Here is a 12,167-nt window from a genome sequence, read left to right as displayed (position 1 = left end):
GAGGATAAATTTGGAATAACCAGTTGGTCATTCCAAAGACTTGATGCCAGTATCAAGAAAATCAATGGTGGCAAGAGGGAGGGAAAGTTTTTGTTTAAGTTTGGGAGCTCTTCTGATATTCAGGGATGTGGCTGAAAGAAAGGGAACAGGAAGAGATTTCTTTCCTCCATCTTTTTTTTAAAAAATCTTTTATTTAATTGCAGGATGCTGAAATTTGAAAATATCAGAACCTCAACCCTTCACTCAGGCTTTTCTTCCATATTGTTTATCTGTTTTAAAATTACATTTATACCCTACCTTTCTTCCAGTGACCCCCCCCCCCCCCCCCCCGCAATTTTGTCCAAGACTTTATATAAGGCAGCCTACTGCATTGATAAAAGACATTTTTTAGACCAGGACAGCCACTTAGGAGCTTTAGTCTTTTTATGAGGAGCTGAATCTTGGCACATTTTAAAAATGTAATTTTCCAAAATCCGTTTGTTAAGATTGTTCGTTATTTGTTCTTTTAAATTTTACACTGTACTATTACATTCCTTTTTAGTTTTTTTAATCCACTTAAAGTACAAAAAGGGTTTAAATCCTCCAAAATAATTTTGGAGTCATGATGTTTTTGTTATATGCTTTTTAGTTAATAGGCTGTCATTATTTCAAAACATGTTATATTTAATGGCATAGCGGAAGGAACTGGTAAAAACACCTCTGAGTATTCCTTTCCTAAGGAAACCCTATGAAATTCTTGGGATAGCCATAAGACGACAGGTGACTTAAAGACACATACATATACATGTTCCTTCCAAGATTTCAGAGGTGCTTTAGTTAGGCAGAGAAGGCAGGAACTCCTTTGGAAGGACATGATAATGTTTAAGGTATGCAAAAAATCTTTGGAACCTGGCTTACCTTTTCAAAAAATGTCATGATAACATTTCAACAACAACAGTTCCATAGAGCAAGGAGACTAGATTTTTTTTTAAACAGAATATGGTCATCCACAATTCTGTTTGTGAAGTTGTTATGCTGTGGGATAATATTTTTCCATTTTCAAGTAATCCATTATTTTGGAGAAACAAAACACCCTGCAGGACTAATACGTGTGCTAAACATTACAGGAGCCCCTTAGTATTTTTTCTGAATTAGAGACTCAGATCTGAATTTTGTGATTTAACTTCAGTCACTAATTATATCTAAAGAATATCTGAAATGCATGGCAGGCTGAGATGCATCTTGGGGAAAATTTTAAACAGGGATAAATAATTTAGTTTGACAGAAGCAGATGAGAAGGAACAACTTGGAAACTGCATTCCATTTAGTATGTTATCAGTTTGAGATTGTTCCAACAGGAACATGTGGGGTGAGATGGGTTCAATTGGCTACTCTCCCCCTCCCCAAATCTGAACATATTAGTGTGTATGTGTGTGTGTGTGTGTGTGTGTGTGTTTTGTCAAGCTGTCATGTTAATTGATAGAGCAGTTTTCCTTAATTGGTAGAACATTTTGTATTAAACATATGCAAACATTTTAAGGTTGCATAGATTTAAATTAATTAAATTAGATACCTGTGCAACATTTTTCTTAGTTCCTCTGGCAAAAGTACAAGCCTAATGTGTATCAGATGGGTTTTTTGACACTGGCCAGGGTGATTTTGGATTGATTCAAGCCATCTAAAAAGACCCTGCATCTGGGTTAGATAGCATGGATAAACTCTTCAGTTATTGGGACAGAGAAAAAAAGAAGCAATCTGTATATGGATATGGTGATGTGGTGGTGATAGTAATAGTAGCAATTTTTGTTGCTATTGTTGTATCATTGTTATTTTATTGTTGTTTCATAATTTATACCTGATAACAGAAACCTGGAAACATTTCTATAGGTTCTATGGGTGCATTCAATACATGTGGAACTCAAGATTGGTACAAAGTTATCTTAACATTATGACTGAACACAAAGGTGTATGTGTGTGTATATAAGCATATATTTAAAACTTGGAATAATTGAATATATTGATCAACTCACTGATGAATGTGTTCAGTTTCAGCTTAGAAAATAAAATGCTAATTGTATCACATAATTAGTGTTTTTTGTGTTTGAAAAATAAATCATTAGAACCAAAGGCCTGGGCTGGCTTCTTAGAATAATTTGAAAGGATCCTATAGAATTATAAAGACTCAGATAAATACAGGCTCCAAGGAAATTTGAATTCTCAGATAAATACATTAATTGTTTAATAACATTACTATCCTGTATATGTCTATTCATAAATAAGTACTGTTATATTCAGTAAGGCTTATATGCCCAAAGAAATGGGTGTAAAATTGCAGATTAAATATTTTAATTAATAATGAAATGATAAAATGATCAGCTGCATGTTACATTTTTACTATTGACTCACCAGCTGGAAGATAAGTCAACACTTACATGAAACCCATTAAATGGGGCTGTTCTACTTGAAGCTAGCAATTAGAATGAGGCCCATGATGGTTTCTTCTCTAAATGAGTTAAATACCAGCAAATCACATTGGCTAAAGTGTGTTCTGATATACTTTTACTGCATTTCTGCAGTTGAATTAAGAAAACAAACGTCTAGGTTTTTGCATAGCTGTCTTTGAAAATCCTTTCCTTTATGTTAAAGAGTAATTGTGTGCCAATAGTTTGAATCTCAAGAGGAAAGGTATTTCAGAACTAGGGAAATAACAAGATGGGAGATCACTGCCTGGAACAGTCTATAACAACCTGCAGTTCAAAGAATATTCTCCCATATGGTTGGGTTGTCATATTGCCCAGTTGGCCAGGTTATATGTGGATTCTAGGCATGTCATCCAATGCCAGTTTAGACTATTTGCTGGCACAGATCACCAGATTTCATTTTTAAAAGCCCTTGTAAGAGCTAGGATAGCAAGCAAAATGTGTAGTTACTATTCTGTCCCATTCTTTTGTGAGATAAAGGCCTACCGCTGCCTTTCAGTGTGTTTAGTCATTGAGTCAAGTCTCAAAGCAGATTGCAGTTTTCATAGGTTTATAATTCTATTTGTCTCCCAAGTCACTGAGTCATTCTTACAGTTTTGGGAGAAAGCCTAGCTTTCGGAGAAACATCTAGCTGAAGTCTGTTTCTCAATTCTTGCAAAAATTGCACAGAAACAATTGAGCCAATGGGTAACTGTGATTTGAGAATATAAGAGTAGAGTAAAAATGCTAATAGCAAAATACAATTATTAATATTTGCATTATCCTGGAGTTTATTGTTTTGGCTGACTTGCTTTTGCATGACATTAAACAACCTCCTCTCCTAAAAAAAAAAACATTTTCTTTACATTGTGCATTTATGGGATTTCCAGGGGAGGAAATAATCAAATTCCACTTCATGAGGCTAGGTATGCTTCTCCCACTGCCTGATGTGGGAGCAAAAGAACCAACTCCCCCTCCATTATTGCAATCTTCTATCCTCCCCATTTTGCTCCCTATATCCATTGCCCCTGTGTTTCTAAATTTTCTGTGCCCAATCTCTCTCCTTTTTTCTGCTGTTCCATTTCTGCCAGCCACATTAAATTAGGACAGCATGTTAGGTGTGGATTCAAGGAAGGCATTCTCAGTGGCTCCTCCCAGTGTATGTAACTGCTTCCTGAAATAGGTGAGGCTTGTCCCCTACTTGTTTGTTTTTTGGGCAAAGATATTTTTTCCCAACAGACTTTTGGGAATTGACTAGCTACAGAGGAAATGGCTATTAACTGGTGGGATCATCATAGTTTTTTTTAAAAAAAAATATATGTTCTTTGAATTACTTTTCATTCCCCCATTTTTCAATATTATAATTTCTTTCATTGCACTTTAAATATAACCTTGCACCCCACTCAACCCAATCTTGTTGTGACTGTCCTAGGACATTATAACATGTGGCTTGTAAACCACTATTAAAGTTGTTAAATAGTGCCTTTGGCAATATTTATTGCACAATGTCACTTCTGACCCATAGCTGCTGTGTCTGCTATGCGTGGATAGGACATCCCTTTTTCCTTGATGGAGAAAACCTATCAATAGCTACCAATCATGTGGCATTCTCAGGACATGTTGTGTGTGAAATATCACTGCTACAGCAGTTGCAATATTAGCAATCATGTGAAATTACAGTCTCCTCCTCTCCCCCTGTCCCCTATTTTTTTATTTTTGTATTTTATTTTTTATAACTTAAAGTGTATTAGCAGAATGTCAGAACTGCATTTTAACAGTTAAAAATAAAATAAAATACAAATTGAAAGGCATGCTGGGTAGGGCATAGGGCAGGGAATGGGGTTTAGAGGAAGCCTAGAAGAGAGTGTATCGGTGGCAGTATCCCCAGTGATGCAACTGAGTTGATGTGTGACAATGACTGCTTGGAAGCAGGTAAAATTCCATTTACTTGAATAAGCATGACTGCGGTGAGAATGGTCTTCTGTGAAAATGTCCCTAGAGTCTGAGATTTTCAAGATGGGCGATGCTGGTGAATCAGTATCTCAGGAAATCAATAATATAACCCAATAGATTTATATTAATAAGAGGAAAGGCCCATAGCTCAGTGGAAGTGGTGATGGTGATTTTCATATCAGTGGGGCATTGAATCCACTATGGATTCAGTGTGAAGTTTAAAGGGGCTATCCAGAGTCCTGAACCTATTGTGGGGAAAGGGTTCAGCTCCTTGGGTAGCTCCTTTAAAGCTGAAACTAAAAGTGAGAGCTGATTCACTATCCCACTAGGATGGAAGCCATCAGTGAAAGTTCCCAGTTTTTATTCCTGGAATTATTATTATTATTATTAACATTTATTTATAGAGCACTGTAAAGTTTGGAATCTTTAGGTAGGGCTAAGAGAGACTCATCTGAAACCATGGGAATCATTGCCAATACTGAACTAGATAGTTTTTCCTAATATAAGACAGTTTTCTGTGCTCTCACCTCTGGTCTTACTAGAAGCAGTTGGCTGGCCACAGTGAGAAACAGAATACTGACTTGCATAGTCTGCTCCAACAGAACTTTTCTTATGCTCTAATGCATTCATGCAGCCACCAGCATGTAGTATAGCAGGGAATATAAGAATTAGCAGGTAATTGGCAGCCAGTGGCTTCCATCTCAGGGAGCCACGAAATTGAGAGACATAGCCATTTTAGTCTGGAATGTCGTTACGCAAAGGGGTCTTGCAGCATGTTTGAGATTGAGGGGTAGAACAGAAGGGCAAGAAAAAGCAGCTGGAAACTGCATTTTCCAGAAGTCAGCCAAACCCCTGCTGTGTGCACCAGCTGCTCCCAAGACAGCCTGAATGTGCATGGTCCACCACACAGCACAACATCTAGCCATGCTGCTGGGTAATTTTTTGGGTCACCTCCCAACAATGCATGCACACCATTGCACAAACACACCACCAGTGACTGCCATCCCATTGGATTGCTGACCCTTTAATCAGCCACACATTGACCTGTTATCTTCCACCGGGACAGTGTATCAGAGCATTGGTGTGTTCAGTAAAACACTGGCAAAATACAATATTGGAAACCATCCTTACATGACCCCTTCACCCCATGTCCCCTCTTGGACTGACTGGTTTGTGTATGTTGTATTTATATCCATTGGACAATTCATGCTTTCACTTTTTGCATTGCTGCCCTGACCACTTGAGTACACTGACTCCATCCTTTTTAAATGTACACCTGCACCAGTACATTTATATGCAGCTTTAAGATTAGGGTTAGGAAGTATCACTCCTTTAGAATCACTCTCGTGTTGGCATATTTATATATATTGTCAAAGGTACACATTTTCCAGGCTAAATTGGACTATCACAGCTCCCCCCCCCCCCCGCCTTTAACCCAAGAGCTTCAATCCTTTTTCCACCTGCTTTGGAGGCTTGCATCATCTAAACACTGTATGAAAGCCATAGAAATGCAAAACTTGTAAATTGGATTCAGTGCCTTGAATTCCTACAAGGGTAAAACATGGAATGGATCCATTTTCCCACTGATATGGGAACTATCATTCAGGGTCACAAGCTATGATTATAGAAAGAGAGGGTTGTTTTAGTTGTGGCATCCTGCTGTGAAATGCCCTTCTTGTGGAAATTCACCAGATACTTTTCTTGTCTTTTAAGCACTCAGTTAAAACTCTTTTTTTTTTAAAAAAAACAGAGTGATAGAGAGATAGACCAACAGACAGAGTATCTGTGTGTGTTATGTGCCTTTAATTTGATCCTAGCCTATGGCAACCCTGTGCTAGGGTTTTCTTCACAAGATTTATTCAGAGAGGTTTGCCATTGCCATCCTCTGAAAGAGAGTGAACTGCTGAATGGCACACAGTGGTTTTCCATGGTTGACTGGGAACCTGAATTTGTTTTTCAATTTCCTAGTTCAATATTCAAACTACTTGTGTATCATGATGGTTTGCACCCTTTTCCTCTGTGTATATAGTGGGGAAATTATGCTGATTTTTAAATAATTTGAGTTACCTTTTCTGCTGTCAGATGTTGTGATTAATTTGATAGTTATTTTGTTTTAATTGCATGTTTTGGGGTGTATTGCTAGTATTTTAATTATGTAATTGTTTTGTATTGCAAATCCTTAATCTGAACAGCCATGGGATGTATTGCTATGAAGGGCAATATTGAAATACTGTATATGAATGAATTCATAAATTGTGTTGCATTTTGTGTGACTCACCCCTACCCAAATGGGGAGGGGATGTGGAGGCTTCCTATGAACTGTATTACTTCATATCAAAGTAACACAATAAAATTAAATCATGCTACATCTTTTAAATATATGGTTCAAATACTATTCCAAATCAGAAAAGTGGTGAGTGTAGTCTAAAGATACACCAGCTCAGATCAACACTGGCATCTGTGAAATATCCTGCATATGTATTGTAGATCTGTGTAAATCAGATAGTTGTTGACCCATTTTGTTGTTGTTGTTGTTGTTGTTGTTTGTCTTCAAGTTGTTTCCAACTCAGAGAGGCCCCAAGGTGAACCTATCACAGGGTTTTCTGGACATGATTTGTTGGGGGCAGGGCTTAGCCATGTCTTCTTCTGAGGCTGAGAGAATGTGACTTGTCAAGATCATCCAGTAGGTTTCCATGCCTGAGCATGGATTCAAACCCTGTTCTCTGGAGTTGTAGTCCAACACTCAAACCAGTACATCAGCTCTCTCCTGTTCTCCTATACAAGAATTAAAATATGCTTCTATTTTATTATCCTTAATAGGAAGCAAGAGTTATTAATTGAATATTTTCTGTTTAAAATATACAAAACAGTTACCTGCAACCCTAAGGCTATTTATTTGTTTGGGAGAAATAAACCTAGCCCATTTTTACAAGTTCAGTGTAACCAAACCTAATACTTATTTATTTCATTTTATCTTACTGAAGTAGAGTGAAGCAGAAGGAGTAACCTACTCATTCTGTTTCTCAAGTGTGACACAGAATTCTAGAGGGTCATTTTCAAGCTCTGATTAGACAGTAACATGACCTGTTACATTTTACAAGAAACAAGAATGGTAATAGAAGCATTTTCAAATGTGCCAAACACATGAAAATTTTCATGACTTTTCTGAGACCGTTGGAAATTTGCAGTGCTACAAGGAAACTTTTTAAGCCCCTTCTGACAGTAGTACTGGGCTTTTCATCCATTGTTATGCTACATGTTTTTTTTAAAGAAAGAAAGGAAGGAAGGAAGGAAGGAAGGAAGAGAAAGAAAGAAAGAAAGAAAGAAAGAAAGAAAGAAATTGAACTGACAGAGTGTTTGTTTTAAAGCAATTTTTTTTTGCAATTTTTTAAAAAGACGATGCTGCTGCTTGCTTGCTTGAAAGCCAAGATTCTAAAGGGAGCGGCATTAACTAAGTTATAAAGTGAGCACTTTGTAACAAATCTCTGAAGTCTCCAAGAAAAAAAGAGGAGGAGGGTTTGTGGGGGGAATACAAAAGTACAAAAAGTACAATGTTTTCCCAAGAAAGGGAGAGAGAAGATAAAAATGAAAAACAAATCAGTAACAAAAAGGGTAGGGCTTTTTTTATCTCTATCAATTATAAAATACCAGTTGCAATGGACTACAAATGTATTAGACTGAGTGGGAAGTTGGAGGGGGAAATGTTATGCAAAAGACTCTGCCCAGATCAGTTCTATGATCTTACTTTTTGTAGATGAATTTGTGGGCTTTGCAAGAGGGAAGTAACATCTCTTTGGTGAGAAAGGGCCATTCTTTCTTTGGCCTGCATTTGTAACACAATTGACTGAATTAGTAAATTGGTAAGACTAAAATTGTGGATTGGACAGAACTTAGAAATATTATTTTTCTATTAACTATAGTCCAGACAAGAAACTTTTCCATGCTCTGGGATCCTTCTGTGACTCCACACTTCTCCAATTTTTGTGATGTGATTTTTGGACAAAAATTGCAAAACTATATACAAAGATATATTAGGAAAGGTTGCACATACAAATGTACATATTAGAACACATTGCATGCAAAATGTGTACGTTAGGGAAAGTGTATATGAAAATGTGTGCAAAAATGTGTATTTTGGAGAGGGCTGATTTGGAAATTGGATAGGTTACAGTTCTAGAAAATTGTGACCTTAGCTAACAAAAATATGACAAGAGAAACTGATATGGGCTGGAAATAAACTAATCTGTCCATCACTAGTCTTGGGTTGGGCCAAGAACACACTATTTATTCTGTATGATATCTTTTGTCTTTCCCTTATGAAACCCAAGTATGAATTACTGGTGGATTATTTAATTTTAGTGTTTATTCCTTTGTGCTTGAATGATTATTTAAATATTGTTGTCTTTCAGTTGCTAGCTAATTGTTTTCAAATGCATTATTGTGTAATCTTGTGTCGGTTTACCATCATACCATCCTGAACACACCTGATTTAGTCTGATTTTGGATCTGTTTTGGGATCTCACTTGATCTAATTTAATTTTGGTTCAGGGTTGGGCCTGGGTAGTACTTAAAGAGGAGGCCATGAGGAACACTGACTAGCTGTCAGTCAAGTGGACTGAGCTAGAAGGACTGAAGGTCTAACTCGGTATAAGGAAGCTTCTTCTGTTCCTCTATGATGCTGTGAGCTGCTTTGACTAGAGTTTATGGTAGAAAAGAGAAATTCAAACAAGATGGTGCTGGTCCTGAAGGTGATGGTGAACAAAGCACATAGAGAGAAGTGTAAAAGAACAGTGTCATTTCAGTTGGTGATGGTAGTTAAGGGATCAAGCCAAAGACTTCAAATAAGAGATGTGGTTTTAAATGGGATTTTAAAGGGAACATATAGAAAGATGGTACCTCAAGGATATATCTAGATAGAAAGGGAATCAGTTTCAGTTCAGTTCATTTTTTAAATAAGACTTTATTGGAATTTACAAAACTTCTTCATATTCATTTTTAAAAATAGGTCTTTATTCACATATAATAATGCTTAACCTATATTCACATATAATAATGCTTAACCTAGAACAGCATACAAGGATAACAAAATATCCCCCAGCCCCTCAACTAAATTACACCCCCCAAAACACAAATGAATTTTTTTTTAAAAAAAAAAACACATACAAGGGAATGCATGTGGCTTCTAATTTACCAGATTATGGTTATAATTATCTCTTATTCCTACACCCTCTATTTCATAATAAAAACTACATGTTTATGTTAATGATAATTACTACAGCATCACACTTCTGCATAGTGATATGCTCTATTGTAGTTCAAATCCTAACATTAATATGTTACTCCAGGTTTTCTTCATAAACTTCACAAGATTTTCCCAGTTTTATAAAAACCTTAAAATACTCATGATGGCATATATATAATAAAACAAAGATGGGAGACAGAGATTGTTCCATCCAGTCATGGCTATCAATGCTTAATTCTTAAATGTTTGCCTTGGATCCTTTTATTTCAAACATGTTTGTAGTGAAGAAAGAGGTTTCCTATGTCTTTGCTTTCCTATGGACGACGGCTAGAGCGCAGATGGCGGAAAACTCGACTCCTATCTGACAGAACTCGCCATAGGAACTTTCTTTGTTCCTATCGGGAGGCAATATGTGCAGTGAAGAGAGCCTTCTCCTCTGCACATATTGCGTCTGCAGAGTCCCGTCCAGCAGAGCTGTTTAAGGCGGTGAGGGAGATGACGCAGGTACCGCTTAACCCGACGACGGCCTGCTGTGACACGTTTAACAACTTCTTTGCAGACAAAATCTCTCAGATAAGAGCCGACTTAGACGCCACCATGGGAACAGAGTTGATAGGCGAGGTGTCCAGTGACTCCGCCGATGTAGTTATACTGGATCAGCTCCAATCTGTAAGTACCGAGGACGTGGACAAGCTGCTTGATAAGGTGAGGAAGACAACTTGCCCTCTTGACCCTTTCCCATCATGGCTGGCCGTCCAGGGGGGGGGATGCACTGATGAGATTCCTCACAGATATCATCGGTGCATCCTTCAGGGAGGGACATGTTCCATCTTGTTTAAAGGAAGCGGCGGTTAGGTCGCTCCTGAAAAAACCTTCCCTGGACCCCCTGGATATGAGAAATTATAGGCTGGTGTCATTGCTGCCATTTTTGAGCAAGGTGATCGAGCGGGCGGTTGCTCTTCAGCTCCAAGCTGTCTTGGATGAAACCGATTATCTAGACCCATTTCAGACTGGCTTCAGGACAGGCTTTGGGGTTGAGACTGCCATGGCTGCCTTGACCGACGATCTGCGTCTGAGCATTGACAGGGGGAGTGTGACCCTGTTGGTGCTCTTAGACCTCTCAGCGACCTTCGATACGATAGATCACGGCATCCTCTTGGACCGCCTGAGGGGGTTAGGTATCGGGGGCACTGCTTTGCAGTGGTTCCGATCCTTCCTCTCGGGCAGGTCTCAGAGGGTGCTGCTCAGGGACTGTAGCTCCAGTAAGAGGAGCCTCACTTGTGGGGTTCCTCAGGGGGCTATTTTGTCCCCGATGTTATTTAACATCTATATGAAGCCGCTGGGTGAGATAATACGGAATTATGGAGTTGGGTGCTATCAGTACGCTGATGACACCCAAATCTATTTCTCCGTGTCTCGTTCGTCGGTCTCGAATTCCGATGGCATCTCCCCTCTCAATGAATGTCTTCAGGCAGTAATGGGCTGGATGAGAAAAAAAACAGATTGAAACTGAATCCAGACAAGACGGAGGTGCTCACGGGTAGCGGCCCCGAAACCAAGAATTGGGTTACAACCTCCAGTCCTGGACGGGGTCACACTCTCCCCCAGTGACTGTGTTCGCAGTCTGGGGGTGCTCCTTGACTCGTTGCTCCTGATGACAAATCAGGTAAATGCGACGGTCAGGAGTGCCTGTTATCAGCTTCGGCTGATACGCCAGCTGCGCCCTTTTCTGGAAGTAAGGGACCTTGAGACTGTTGTGCAGGCGCTGGTAAACTCACGCCTCGACTTCTGTAATGCGCTCTACATGGGGCTACCTTTGTCCTTGACCCGGAAACTTCAGCTGGTCCAAAACATGGCAGCCAGGCTTGTTTCAGGAACATCTAGGAGGGACCACATCACTCCTGTCTTGAGGTCCCTCCACTGGCTGCCTATCAGCTTCCGGGCCCAGTACAAGGTGTTGGTTATCACCTTTAAAGCCCTAAATGGCTTGGGTCCAAGCTATCTTAGAGACCGCCTCCTCCCGTACAATCCTCCCCGCGCTCTCCACTCCTCTGGGAGGAATTTGCTGCAGCCTTCAAAATCTAGACTTGCGGCTACCTCTCAGAGGGCATTCTCTGTTGTCGCCCCTAAGCTCTGGAATGACCTGCCGGATGAGATCCGTCAGTTAACATCTTTAGACAGCTTTTAAAAAGCTGTCAAGACGGATCTCTTCCGGCAGGCCTTTCCCGGACCAGGCTCCCGGGCTCCCCGATTTCCCTTATTCCTTTCGTGGCCCCATCCCCTGATGGTGAGGATTACTGAGGGTTTTGGGGTTTAGTTTAGGTTAGTATAATTATACATTGTTATAGTCCCATTTCAATACATTTAAGTGTTTAATATTTTTTAAGGGGGGGGGAGGGAGTATAAATATTTATGTATATTTTATTCTGTAAATTTTTATGTTGTTCACCGCCCAGATTGGCTTTGCCACCGGGCGGTATAGAAATAATAATAATAATAATAATAATAATAATAATAATAATAATAATAATAAT

The 12,167-nt window shown here is 39.1% G+C and overlaps 1 protein-coding gene across 2 annotated transcripts in view; it reads left to right on the top strand.

Moving 5' to 3' along the window:
* Window positions 1-12,167, top strand: part of TSHZ2 (teashirt zinc finger homeobox 2) — a 342,078-nt gene that overhangs the window by 16,045 nt on the left and 313,866 nt on the right. The gene's annotated exons all lie outside the window — the stretch shown is intronic.

This window comes from Sceloporus undulatus, chromosome 4, assembly GCF_019175285.1.
Source record: "Sceloporus undulatus isolate JIND9_A2432 ecotype Alabama chromosome 4, SceUnd_v1.1, whole genome shotgun sequence".
Taxonomy (NCBI): Eukaryota; Metazoa; Chordata; class Lepidosauria; order Squamata; family Phrynosomatidae; genus Sceloporus; species Sceloporus undulatus.
This window is presented reverse-complemented; position numbering and strand designations above follow the sequence as displayed.